General features: G+C 39.3%; 1 protein-coding gene across 1 annotated transcript in view; it reads right to left on the bottom strand.

Annotated features, from left to right (window-relative positions):
- Nucleotides 1-3,244: 3,244 nt before the first annotated feature.
- Nucleotides 3,245-14,478, bottom strand: part of LOC111871625 (E3 SUMO-protein ligase EGR2-like) — a 44,443-nt gene continuing 33,209 nt past the window's right edge. The window contains exon 5 of the mRNA XM_033754321.1: nucleotides 3,245-3,267. The gene's annotated coding sequence lies outside the window, so the exon portion shown is untranslated. The remainder of the gene's footprint in view (nucleotides 3,268-14,478) is intronic.

Below are 14,478 nucleotides of genomic sequence, written 5' to 3'. Positions count from 1 at the left end.
GAAGTGGAGTTGTGATAAGTGCCGGATTGAAAGGATTCGGATGTTGCAGAAGGAACTACAACACGCACTGCGTCAAATTGATGAGCTAAAGTCTAGAAACATGGAGCTGGAAAAAAGTTACAAGTGGAGGGAGTTGTGAAGATGGCTAGAGCTGTGAAACAGAAAGATATATGTTACAACTTGCGGGAGTTGGGAAGATGGGTACAGCGGCACGAGGGTAATTGCTGGACAGTTTTTCAAATGTGTTAAAAGGGGCAGAGGAAATAGAGAAAATATCCCGGCGATCAAACGCTATAATGACAATCCCATCACAGATCCAATAGAAAAGGCCAACACCCTAAATTCTTATTATACGTCTGTATTCAGTGGTGAGAGAAACAGTCCACAAATCCAATCAACGGATTCTGCTAATTCCTTCAATATCAATATAAATATTATAAGGAACGATTATCAGCAACCGGGAGAATGAAATCTGTCGGGCCAGTTGGTATTTCTTAGGTGACTTATATTTGGTTTGAGAAGCCATGATTCCGTACCTTGTGAGATTGATGTACATAACAATGAAAAACGGAGCTATTACATGGGACTGGAGAAAGGTTGTAGTAGTCCCTATTTACAAAGATGGAGATCGATCAGTGATTGGAAAATACACACCGATCAGTTTAACATCAGTAGTTTGCAAACTAATGGAGCGCATTACAGAAGGGTATCTAAGACAAATCTGATAGACAAGAGTGATAGGCTATACGAGTGCTAACATGGCTTTAGACCAGGGTTCTCGTGCGAAAGTCAGTCGGTTACAGTCTGTCAGAATATTGCTGAGGTCCTGGACGAATGGGTCAGGGCAGACGCGATAATAATGGATTTTTCTAAGGCCTTCGATTTCGTCCCAAATAATAGGACACTCACAAAAATAGCTGGATCCGGAGTGGACTTCAGGGTAGTTGTGTGGATACAGGAACTTCATTCAGGACGCTCACAGAGAGTCAGAGTTGATGGGCGCCTATCTGAAGAACCAGAGTGACGTCTGGAGTGCGCAAAGGAGCGTTTCAGGACCGCTACTATTCCTAGCTTATGTTAACGATATCTGGAGGACTTTGGCTCAAATGTATGGTAATTCGCAGATGACTGCATAATATACAGATTAATTTCCTACAGACAAAGAGCAAATATATACATATTAGTGGCANCTGGCCGACTTGCTCTACTTCGCAATTGAGGTGTCGTGTGTGCTTTTCGCGTGGGACACGAAAGACCGCCCGGACAAAGTGTGTGAAGTGCGAAATCGGACTCTGCATTTCCGGATTTTTTTTAGAATTCCACACGAAGGCAACATTTCGGCAGATGACGCAGGTGGGAAGACAGACACTCCATGCAGATGGTGGCCAAAAATTATATAAGTAGGACATTAATTTCTACCTTAAAAATGTATTTCAAATAACGTCCGCACGCGCGGACTTTGCGACACCACATGGCGTCATTCGTACCGCTGCCTTTACTATCTGCGACGACATACGTTGTCTTTAGTCGTTTAAAGGATAACCCTCACAAGCCTCCAGGACCAAGAGTGCATGTTCGGGGGGAGAAGGGTATCCCAGATTATAAATGGGAGTGCGATACTAGTTGTCATGAGGTTGCGACCAGGGCATCCTACACGAGATTATCACCCATGGAGGTTGCTTCAGAGCACACCCGATTCCCACCCTTCCACAGGGGTTGATCAAAACCATTTTAGAGTGTTGAGCCCTAAGGCTTGCGGCACTTTATCGGCACTCTAGGGAGACAGCTCAAATAGCCGTAGCTACCCCCATATGAGTGCTCTTCGGCATTCGTCCCGGGTAAATCGTAATGAAACCCAAGGGTCATTATGACGCCGCGTGGCAGGCTCTGGTCAAATAGCCATTGCCCTTTATGGAAACTCAGCCGCCAACCCCGGAGGCTCATGCTAATGCAGACCCCTAAGACTGTCGTTGCCCAGCAGGAGGACGAGGAGGTTTTCCAAGGCTTGGTCTCTGATACGTCCCCACCAAAGACACAGCCACCCTGCCATTTGAAATAAGATTTGCGTCACAAACAGAGGAGAAGTAATAGCCAGAAAAATTAAACGAATTGTTTAATAGTTACGCGATGCAACGTTGTATACACACATAAATATCCTAGCCACTAATATGTATATATTTGCTCTTTGTCTGTAGAAAATTATACTTATGAAGGACCAACCTCCTAAGAAAAGGTGTGAGGCATCGTGCCGAGGGCTGCATGGCACTGGGGTGGTTATTGGCCAGTGTCCGGAACGATCCCCTCGTGGCACCAGGCAGCACCCCTTTGTATTTATGTCTTCCACCCGTATGGGGCTCTGCGAGTGGTGACCTTTTAACCCTTCACCGTGGGCGTTTAAATATCGCATTTAATATTTAAATATCAAATAAAGATTTCATTGGTCGCACAGAGGAGGGCCCCACTGGTGGTCCGTGAATTTAAATTTGCTCTTACAGCTTACATACAAATCGACTGAAATTCTGTAGTAAGTATATAAAACGAGAATATTTTAACAAAGCAAAATCCTAATAACGTTAAACTGATGGCCGCGCCATAGCTCAAGCGGTTAGCCGCTGGCTCCTGACGGGACCGGCTCGTGTTAGAAGCCGGGTCTTCTCAAGTGAGATTTGTGGTGGACATTATCCTCTCTTCCACGGGTTTGAGACCGAAGCTAGGCACACTTATCCTCGTCACCAAAGTGCATCAGAAGCTCTTTCCTCAGGAATCCTATAGCCAAAAGATCTTTTTCACGATGGCGAGGCTAAAAGTTGGCGGCACTAAACCTGCACAACGCCATATTTTATTAAATTATTTTACTTTTACTTTCTCAGAGAAATGTAAGGGATAAAACATATGTCATTTCGTACGTCTGATTAAACGCTGTTAGTGGTCTAACAGACCAATTTAAACTCTGTCAAAGGATATCCCTGACTTGGTTCATTATCGTTACGATTTCCACACTATAGGTTAATGTGTTGCAGGAAACAGAAGCGTCTATGGATAATTTCATCTCTATTGACTACTCGTGCAGAGTACCGTGATACTAATGTACTTGTCTCAGTATACTCTCCGCCCAAACATTTACATTTGCTGTGTTGGCTCTCTGCTCTGTTCGCCTTCCTCCACCTTTTCGTCCGACCTTGACTCGCTCTCCTGTGTGGCAGGTACGTCCATGGCGCCTGAGGTCGTCGCCTCCTCGGGCTGTGTACTACGCGTCACCAAAGTTTTCTGCAAATAAGAGACGTTCCTCCATTAAATTAAACACTCAAAAATATGGTCCTCTAATCTCACCTAATAACAACAATTGCTACTGAAACCTAGAACCGAGGAAACTAGTTCGATTATTGTGGCTCTCTTACTCCGAAAAGATTGCGTTTCATTCTCCTTCGAGCAGAATTCAAGACTTTCTCTTTTATATACTTTGAAATTTGTCACCTTTGTTCTGTATCAAATCTTTTGATACTTTACTTTCGTATATAACGTGATAGCCAGTTTTGATCAGCCTTACGCTTTTCTGTATCATGTGTGAGAGGTTTTGACTGTCTTCCCAAAATAAATATTTACGTCACTAGAAGCCTCCTAAGCGACCTCTTTCTTTCTTTCTTTCTTTCTTTCTTTATCGTATTTCGAATCTGCGCAAATGAAATGTGAATGTGTCTCCATGCTCATATTCCAATAGAGAGCATCTCAAATTCTCAGTAAGAACGCAACCATTCGCCTGAAAACTTCAGTGAGAGCGTAAGGATGAACAAAATATTTACAGAAAGAGAAACAAATATTATGTTGCCCTCATTCATATAGGTCCCTTAATTTCACATGCTATATGTTACAAAAGTAATATTCTGGAAAAATTGTTTACTTTTCCAGTAACAGCAATAACTAGATTCACAAGTCCTAAGGTTAGCTCTGTCTAACTGACCAAAGAGAGTAGGCGTTTCCCCCTTCACCTCAGGATTGAAAGAGACCCTGTTTCGGAAACGTTGTGTTTTGTAGTTTTTATAACAACAAGCTATAGACAAAATACAAAAACCCAATAATTCCGACTGTTATACACCTTTGTCAAATTCCTTTAAAATCTAATTCAAACATTATCTCACCTAGTGTTGCATAAGAGAGTGTTGGAAGAAATGGCAGATATTTTCGTAGAGGAAGGCCAAGTTCAATAGATGTAGAATTACCATTTGAATGGCAAACTGCTCCTAATTCTGCTTAGTTGAGGGTCGGTAACAAAGTAGTGTTCAGCTTTCTCCAGTAGGCAAGTTAATAATATTATTTTTATAGCACATTTTGCAAGGAGGGCAGAACACAACACACGTTTATTGCCATAAATGAATAAGATTGATTACAGAAGTACCTTTTGGTATGTAGCTAAGAGATATATTTTATATCATATATAGTTATTGAAATAAGTCCCATCCCGCTTGTAAAATTTTCTGTTCTTTGTAATTGTATTTTCATTCTAACTGCAAAGAGTCACCGACACGTGCATGATCATTTGTACAACTTCAACAGGAGTATAAACTCTCCTGAATGCCATTCCGCACCCAGTTCGGTATGTAACGAAAACTGCAGTTTCCTCCAGCAGAGAAGTGGGCGGAGAGAGAAGAGAATTCTTTTCATTGCAATTCTTGTCCAAGTGCGCGAGGACTCCATCCCAAGTGTGTTGCCACATTATCATATATAGAAAACTCGTGTAGCTCTTATTATTTTAATCCTATTTTTTATATAGCAATCCGCTACAGTTACAAGCATGTTCAACAGTCTTCGTATCGGGCATTCTTTGAATTTCGTGACTTCATCCGTTCCTCTTTGAATCATGTTTCATTTGCCGTGTTGATATTAGTTGTAACTTTCACCTACTAATACTAACAGCTGGACAGGAAATATAGCTTCGCCATTACATCAAATGCTCGTACATATATAAAGGGACGGTATGAATTGGATTTATCTTTCTCAGGATAGGAATCAGTTGTTGGCTCTTGTGAACACAGTAATAAATATTTCGGTTCCCTAAAATGCTGGGAAACTCTTGAGCAGCTCACAATTGGCAGCTTCTCAAAAAAAGGTCAGCTCCAAAATGAATGAGTGACTGTTCCTACATTATATGTCTGCACACAACATGAGACGTTTAGGTGTCCCCCGACTCATCCTCAGAGAACTGGCATGCGTATATTACCTGTCGAACGAGACTAAAGACAGGGGCACCGTACATTGCGTGGGAGCGCACAGAGACCTGTGCACTCCTTAAGATTAATATTTTACTGGCATTAATCATACAGACGGTTCTTCGAACTAGGCATACTATGATTCCGTCAAAAAGAACTTAGTTTCCTGCATTTTACAAAGATCACACAGAAAAAACAATTAAACATACGATCTGGAAATAGATTGCTCATTGGCATATGCATAACACCAGCAGAGAACGTTTGAGATAATAAATTTGACCGCAAAAATTTTAAAATCTGTAGTGATCAGACTCATGGATACATTCACTGGAGCATACCAACTTCCCCTTACAATGAATTCATGTTTTTAATATATATCTGTATTCCCACTTTACTTTCCTCTGTGCATCTCACTTGTCGATAGTGAATTTTCTTATGTATCTTAAGATTCGCTGACTGGGAGAAGCATTTCTACAAAAGTCACATTTATATGGATTCTCTCTTGTGTGAATCTCTTCATGTAGTTCCAATTCCAACCCACATTCTGGTCACTCTCAAAGATCTTAGAGCCAGCTTACGAGAACTAGCAGGTGTGTTTTCTTTGTGAATAATATCACTAGGCCAGGCTCACAGCACAATATTATCTGCAGGCAAACAACAAATTCAGATCAATTCGGGGTAAGGGCAACCCTGTGTGCGTATTCACTCATGTCCATTTTCAACCTTTTTTGCTCCAGAAGTAAATTATAAACATTTGGGATCCCATTTTTGCAGACGAAAATACTTCAATTCTTCATTTCCTTGTTAAATTCTTTAAGTAATACCAAAGTGGTCCTATTATGGCTACGTTTCATATACCCTTTTCCCCCTTTCAATAAGTGAATTACTAACTCTCCCGGTGAATATACGAGTAATCGCAGCATTTACTGGTTACGCGTTTAGACTTGGGTCTTTTGATTAACGCTCACTCCCTCATGGAGCTGAAACCTTGTTGAAGAGCTTCCAATTGTTCAGCTACTCAAGAACCTCACAGTATTTTATAGAACCCGAAGGTCCTTTACATGTTCAAAAGAGCCCTCCACTGGTCTCTATCCTGAGACAAATCGGTCTAATATACAACATCTTATCCTAGTTCTCGAAGATCCATTTTATTTTAGTCCACAACCTACGTCTTGGTCTCAAAGTGGTCTCTTATTTCTATCTTTCCCAACAATATCCTCTATGCATTCCTCTTGTCCCCACTCATGCTGCATGTCCTGCCAATCTCATCCTCTTTTACTTGATCATTGTAATTCTACTTGGAGGAAGTAGAAGTAATGAACCTCCAACCTCCTATCACTTCATATTTCTATGATTCGTCAACTATAATAAATTTTTATAAACTAAAAATTTGTTAAGATTATTCATCGTATGTGTCCCAATTCAAACCCGCCCATGGTTCCTCCATTATGGGAGTCGTTCCTCTTACACTCCGTGTATATCGTGTCTTGTGATGTGTGTTCCCTTCTGGGACGCATAAGATGACTAATCTTAACAAGTTTTTAGTTTATAAAAATTTATTACAGTTGACGAATAAATTTTAAAATGTTTTAAATATTTTACAGTGACATATAATGGTAAGCAATGCAATAGATTAGCGTAAATGGAGTACCTGATGATGGCACTATGTTGCCGAGACATATCGTGAAGTAACAGGTGTAAATGAGTACACTACAAGACGGACACTGCATACATATCATGAACGAAAATCAGTACAGCAGGACGCTAAAATACAACATTACAAATCCAGGTTTTCAATGAATGGAGCGGTGCGGATACGTGTTAATCAAATTTCTACTGACCTCTTAGAAGAATCATCATAAAGGAAGGAGTTAATAAAAATATAGTCGAACGCCGATCTATGTATGAAATTGAGTTATTGGAAAAAGGCCCAGAGATCTGTGAACCTCGATCTCAAACCAATCCTCGCCTAGTACTAAACATATATCAATGTGCAGAGCAAATTTAAATTAAACGTGTATATGCTAATTTAACTCAACATCTCACTGGATTCGAATCCTATGGTTAGACACAACTCTACGTCCAATTTGAAATCTTAATTCTTTTATATGACAAGTCATTTAATTTGTACCACCCAAAATCTAGGACCTGTCGCATTTCAGAAATACCTCGGAAAATATGAACACATGTCAGACGTATTAACAAGAGTCTCTGAAGAAAAAATTTTCTCCAATTACTTTTCTTCGGTCGTATGTAATTCCAGCTGAGTGAAGGACAAATTTCTTTATTAATTTTCATTTCAATTTTGCCCTCCTGTATATTCTTTTAAAGAACACAATAGCTGCAATACATCTGTGAATATCTTGTGTGCCACAACCTTTTATGCAAGTTCGACGTGCTTACCTCGGTAACTACTTGTGTAATTTGGACTCCCGAAGGGCGTACAATTTGGTCCACTGTTCCAATTACAGACAGAATTTCATCTTCCAATTGATAAAAAGAAACGTCTTCGTGTGCTCGTATCTATGAAAATGAAAATAAGAGCATTGGCATCGAGCGCTAAAAGACGTGGTCCTCCTTAATGGAAAAGACTCTATCCAACTGAGTTCCCAAAAACAAATATTTAGTTTGGGAAGTGTGTTTCGCGTGCTCTATGAAGCGTCATTAACGAACTGAATTCGCTGGAGGGATAATTAACGCCGGTGGCTGAAGTTTCTGGTTTCAACGTTGTGTGATTCTTAATCTTGCATCTATTCGTGGATATTGTTGATAAAATTAGAATTGCACTTTCGAGGACTTTAATTATGGACGAAACCTCGCACACAATCATACTGCTTCCTGAGAAATTCATACCACAGGAAGACAACATTATGTTGGAGCCATCTCATTATGCGAAGACAGACACAGTGTTACTGGAGTGTAACCAGTATGTGTGAGTGGATTCTATGTTCCTGCATTTATGATTTATCATAGGAATAATTAAGAAGATCCTTCCATATTGAACAAAACACACTCAGTTTTCGCTGTTAAGAAAGAAACTAGAGGCTTTCTGAAGCTCTCGGTGATTGAAAACCTCATTTCATATTAATTGTAAAACCTACGCCACGAGAAAAGTCGCTCCTAACTTTAGATGGAAACGCCAGTAACACCGTAAGTGTGGCAGCTGTTGATATTCACACAAATATGTAGTTGTCACACTGCCCCTGCCTTCCATAGCGCATTACACAGTTGATACGTATTGCAACGCAATTTATATATGCAACCCCATGGCATGAACAATTCCAAAGCTTCTGAGAGACTCTTGTCCGATAATATTACATTGCTTGTAGGCATGATTTCCCAGGGACTAAAACGACGGAAAGGTCTATGAATGGGTTGAGGAACAGTGAATGGTGGCCTGCAGTTTGCAGTACATTTACAGATGTTAATTTTGTTCCTTCAACGGTCACGCCGTTCGATCATTGAAAATAGAACTAAAGAAAGCAACCGCAAACGTGACAAAATTTCGCACTCTATTCTGTACAGAGCGTTCCGTCAACATTCCGAAAACAAACTTCCAGCAATAATAAATTTATTAATGTAGAAATAAAACACTGCTCTATATTCACACTACTCTGAGCGACCGAGAGCCAAATGAAATAAAACGCACTGCATCTGATGTGGTGTTCATTAGGACAAAACCGAAATGATCTCATAACTGGCCTAACATGACAAAAGAATTTCGAATGATCTTACTTTTTAATTTTTAATTCTGAAATTTCTCAAATGTGAATTTTCTGAAATATAAATATTTTTTTGTGCCGGTAACGGTAGTCGAGCGGTCTAAGGCATGCACTGTCTTCGCTCGCTTGGAAATGGGGATCTTGGGTTCGAATCCCACTCAGGGCATGGATGTTTATTTTGTGTGTGTTCATTTTTCTGTGTTTGATAAGAGGTAGAGGCCTTGCGACGAGCTGATCACCCGCCCAAGGAGTCCTACTGATTGTGTAAGATCTAAAAAAACCGAAGTGAACGGAGAAGTTCATGGAGGTAGGCCTAGGCCCACTAGAGCTGTAGTGCCAAGGAAAGGATATATTTTTTGTAATTCCTTATAATTGCATGTATAAAATGGTTGTGATTAGTAGCTTTAATACAGGTCTATATTAGGTCAGTTCAGTAACTAGCGAAATATTTAAAGAGATTACCTGAAGATAGTCCAATATGACGACCGAAATATGTAGGAAACTATTAAATAAACTAATGTGAGTAGTTAGATTGATTTATTTTTATATATTCTTGTGTTGACAGCCAAATACCATCAATCAGTAAAAATACATTATGACACTAGACACGGATTCTCAGTTTCTTCCTGTAAAACCTAAATTTAAAACTTCTAACGAACTCTCCGGACCGGAGGTAAGGACTAACTCTATTGATTGGGCCCAATTGTGTAGTTTTTCCATGAAGACGGAGCCGGAATCCAGTAGACGAACTGTTGTGTTTTGAAGGTTATATAAGACAAAGAATTAGACTAAGAGACGACTATGGATAATGTCCAAAAACATAATATTTGAACATCAGTAGCATTCATTAATACAATGACATCTGTATTGAGATATTTTGTCCCATGAATAATAATATTTTATTTCAAAATTGTTTCTCTATTGTGGCGTATTTGCTCTGTTTGTGAACTGTTGAACCACAGAGGCCTCGGGACATGCGCGCAACAGTATAATTCCGTATTGTATCAACAATTTGCTAGGCGACAGATCTGTGAACTCTTGGATTGCGCAACAGGAATTAAGGGAGGGAGATGTCACATAACCCCACCCAGTCCATTCCTATGCAGCGGTAAACTACCTGTTAAACGCTAGGCTGTGACGTCACACAACTCTGAAGCAAGCTACGCTTCCCGCCTGTCCGATTGAAGGTTCAGTATTCGGCAGCATTTAGAGAATACTGAGAGTGCTCGGGAGTGTTTGAATGTGTTTAGGTACAGCAACCGGAAGTTCATAGAAGACAAGGGTGATTGAAGACCTTAATTATTGGCAACATTTGGAGTGATCTAAAGGGCAAATTTCTGTTTCAGATACAACACTTGGAGAGGACCAGTGTGTGCGCGTGCAACAGAGGATTATGAGGTGTATGCAAAGCAACAGTAGTGCTGGGGCTAAACGTAACTGAGAGAGCGTGTAACTATGTGCTTAATAAAATAAATTACTAGTAGTTACTATAGGATTCTGACGATGGTGTATAACACACTGATATATTGGGTTTCTGGACTTTATCCATCGTCCTAGTTTTTAAGATAACAAATAAAAACACGACGTTTCGGAAACTGGATCTGTTTCCGTCCTCAGGTGAAGGAAAAGGGAAACCCCTATTCTGTTGGGTCCGTTAGAAAGAGCTAGCCTCAATCACTGGACGATTCAATGGTCAATCACTGGATGGACGATCCAGTGATTGAGGCTAGCTCTTTCTAACGGACCCAACAGAATAGGTGTTCCCCTTTTCCTTCACCTGAGGACGGAAACAGATCCAGTTTCCGAAACGTCGTGTTTTTATTTGTTATCTTAAAAATTAGGACGATGGATAAAGTCCAGAAAACCAATATATCAAATAAATTACTATTCAGAACGGCGTTTTCAGTAGACAAACACTCGTCAATATTTATAATTCCAAGCTTCACGTATCTGTTGCTACATACTCAATTTCATGTACTATATATATTTCCACTCATAAGGAAAAAATGCACATATCTCATTTAAGTCTTCGTGAGGGTTTGAACTTAGGATGACTCAATTGTGGACATACTTGTTACCCATTCTGTAGTGACTGTTCAGAATACAAGTTCAACTACTTCTCATTTGTTTATTTTCAGAACCTTCATACCCTTAGAAATCTGAGGCTCGGTCTCCATTGACTCGCATCGTACAGACGTTTATATGTATTGGCTTTATTCCGACATCTGTAACATGGAAAATTAATCACATCGGGAGGTAAACTTTCTCTCTATATACGGCTATACAGCCCTCTGAGCCTTGGCACCTTTTTCAGTTTCTTAATTATATACACAGTCAGTAGGAATCCTTCGACAGTAGATCAACCTGTCGCAACATGACAAATTAATCACAGAACAAATGCGCATAAACATCCATGTTTCGAGTGGGATTCCAACTCACGATCCCTGTGATCGAGCGGAAAACCAAATCAGGCCTCTTAATGCGGCAGCCATTTTAGTCCATGCGATGGGCTTGGCGTCGGTGTACTGCCGGACGAAATGCTGTGTGGGCGGTCCAACGGAAAGTGCTGCTGAAGAGGAAGGCGTGGCGTCGGTGTATAGTTGGTGTGATCGTAGCGGGGGTCAAAGGCACCGTGGGGTGGCGAGGACTCCCGCAGTATGAAGGTCGGAAATCCAGACGGTACTGCGTCGCAAAATTAATTGAGCAAGGAACTGAGGCCATGTCATAGCCCATGTGACCTCAAATTCTGAATATTCGGTTCCTTTGGAATTACAGGACAATACAATAAGGACACTGTTAACCACATCAAGTATAAGTAAAAGTGACAACCACGAGTAAGTATAAACCGCTCGATTGTTCAAGATACTCAAATTTATTTACAGAACACGGAAGATCATGAACCTTCAAGAAGTCTCGGTTGAGCCTCTCCTAAAAGACATATTCAATATTGATTCCGACTTCCATGATTCTAGAATATTTAAAACGTTTGAAAAACAGTAAAACTTACTGAATATTACGATATAAAATTTTCTGAAATTTCAGTTACTTACTTTCTTTTGAAACACACATATGCAACGAAAGTTACGTTACGCAACTAATAAAATGAAGAAAGCAATAAGGCACAATAAAATCCAAGCCTCAGTTTTTAGTTTCATAACAAGTCTCTTAAAATATAAGATTGAATCGTCACGTGGAGTACATACTAGAAGTTCATTTAAAAAAATTCAGCACCAACCCTTATTATTATATTATTATATGTTCTTCATCTTACTGTTAGAAGATTTCGGTGGACAGTGACAAACAAAATAAAAACTCGTGGCTTCTAGTCCGCAAATAAAATATACCGACCCAGCGACGGTGGAGTGTGACGAATGGAAAAAAAATTGGTGTTTATAAATGGGCCGCATATTGGAAAATTTACTGACTGCTCAACAACGATTCATCGTCCTTGAATGTTCTCGAATGAAATTCTTGTTTATCACATATTTTGTTTTACATAATGATCTTTACTCTTTCTATTTCTCCTGGAAAATCAACGCTTTCCCATTCAATGAGAGTGGTTTCATCAGAAGACTCTTATCTTCACTCAAACGTTGCTTTTCCTTCTGAGGATGCTGAAGTGTTTCTGAAGCAAACTGCATTATAGGTCACAATATGTGGCTTCTGTCCTGCGCGAGTTTTCAAAATGTTATGCAAGATACTCTTGCTCCTGAATCGCGATTCCGTCTCTGTAGACACATCCGAACGCTTCAATTCCCCCATGGTACACAACGTGTTCATTCAGCTTTCTCTTCAATGTGCAGATTTTCCCGCAAACCAGGGTTCCGCACGTGTCAATAATTTCCCTCTCATCATCCTGCGGACAAACAACACATTCACACGTACTAGAGACACGCAAGTTTATGTACAGCTTTGTTTCGAGAGGAAAGTATATTTATTTTTGTATTTATATTTCATTTTATCCCCTATCATGTATTTCAAGCTATTCTTTTTTCGTGCAGGGTACATAAATTCAATTCATAGGATCATTAGTGAGTAAATATATAAATATCATGTGCTAAGAGGCGACAGACTTCCAGTTTCATAAACTCTCTCGGCTCTTCCCTGGGGTGTATGAGAAAAGCATTGACGGTCATCTGGCAGAGAAACATAGCATCCTTACAGACATCGTTACAAAAGAAACACAAAATAGCAAGCGGGAATTCAACCAATTTATCCGTTAAATTCAATGTGAGCGTAGTACAGAATCAAATACCTACACATGCACAAGCTCCATTATGTTTGCGTTACTGATTCCGTTTTCTGTCCTCCGCCCAAAAGTGTCCTATGTGTTTTTAACTTCTAGATTTTAGTCCATTTCCCTTATTCTACGAGTAAGATAAATCTTATATTTTGCCAGGGAAATATCTGTAACCTAATCATCGGGCCTTTACAATTAATTAGCAAAATAAACTCAAAAGAAAGCATGGGAGCATATCAAGAAACAAATAAAGAATAAGTGGCTGTCCAGAGGATATTAAATTCAAGTTTATAGTTCGGCTAGGTTGCCTGTGCAACTTATATTATTTTTGTTTATTTAATGCGGAATCATGCTGGATTTGTGGACTCCTACAAGTCGACGTACCAGGGAAAATTTTTCATAAAATATAAAAAAAACTAAATTTGATCAATAACCGTGGAACAGCATAATTTTATCTACACTTTTCAAGTTCCAATAACATGTTACACTAGAACAAAACTATGTGTCTAATAGCTCATCTGGTTGGTATCGTATATTTCATTTTAAAATGTCTCGAAAAAATATTCGCAGAAAAAGTAAAGCACTCATTCACACTCAACTCTAAAGGAACGATACAAAGAAAAATGAAATGAAGTTTTGTACATGAAGTTGAAATAATTTTGGAAGGAAGCCTATGAATGGAGAGAGAACATGTGCATTTTATAAAATTCACGTTGCGTAGTATTGAATGTTTATTTTGAAATCTGAAAGCGAAAATATGAACTTGCATGGACATTACATTTTTTAAAGAGTAAAGATATACATTCCAATTCCCGAGAACTTTCACAAGAAATAGAGGTCCAAATGACCTATATTTTAAATTTCTCCATTTCCCTGTCACCGAGTGGAATATTGTATAGAATTAACTAAGCAAAGTCCAAATAATGCCTCAACGTCGGGAAGCTAGAAGCCCCTAACCTATACAAGGAATTCCCCTACATTCGCAGTTCACGAAAACTTACTAAATTATGAAAAGACACTCAGTCATGATTTTCGTTTAGTCCCCAAATGCAGATATTTCTTAGTCCCTTGTGCATGATACATTCCAGATAGTTTCCACCCTTCATTAATAAATACACAACTAAAGAAACCAAAAGCTTTAGAAATATTGAACTTCAGGTAGCCAAATATTCTGAATTACTCCTTTGCGTAATAAATTATAAAACATTCATGCGTATAGAATGTCTCTTCACATATTAGAAAATAGGAAAAGAAATATGACGGTTATCCGTGAATGATTAATCCTGTTTCATCATCCTTGCATTTCTTTTTT

This window comes from Cryptotermes secundus, unplaced genomic scaffold (genome assembly GCF_002891405.2).
Source record: "Cryptotermes secundus unplaced genomic scaffold, Csec_1.0 scaffold2176, whole genome shotgun sequence".
Lineage (NCBI taxonomy): Eukaryota > Metazoa > Arthropoda > Insecta > Blattodea > Kalotermitidae > Cryptotermes > Cryptotermes secundus.
Note: the sequence above shows the minus strand (reverse complement) of the source record. Positions and strands in the feature narration are given on the sequence as shown.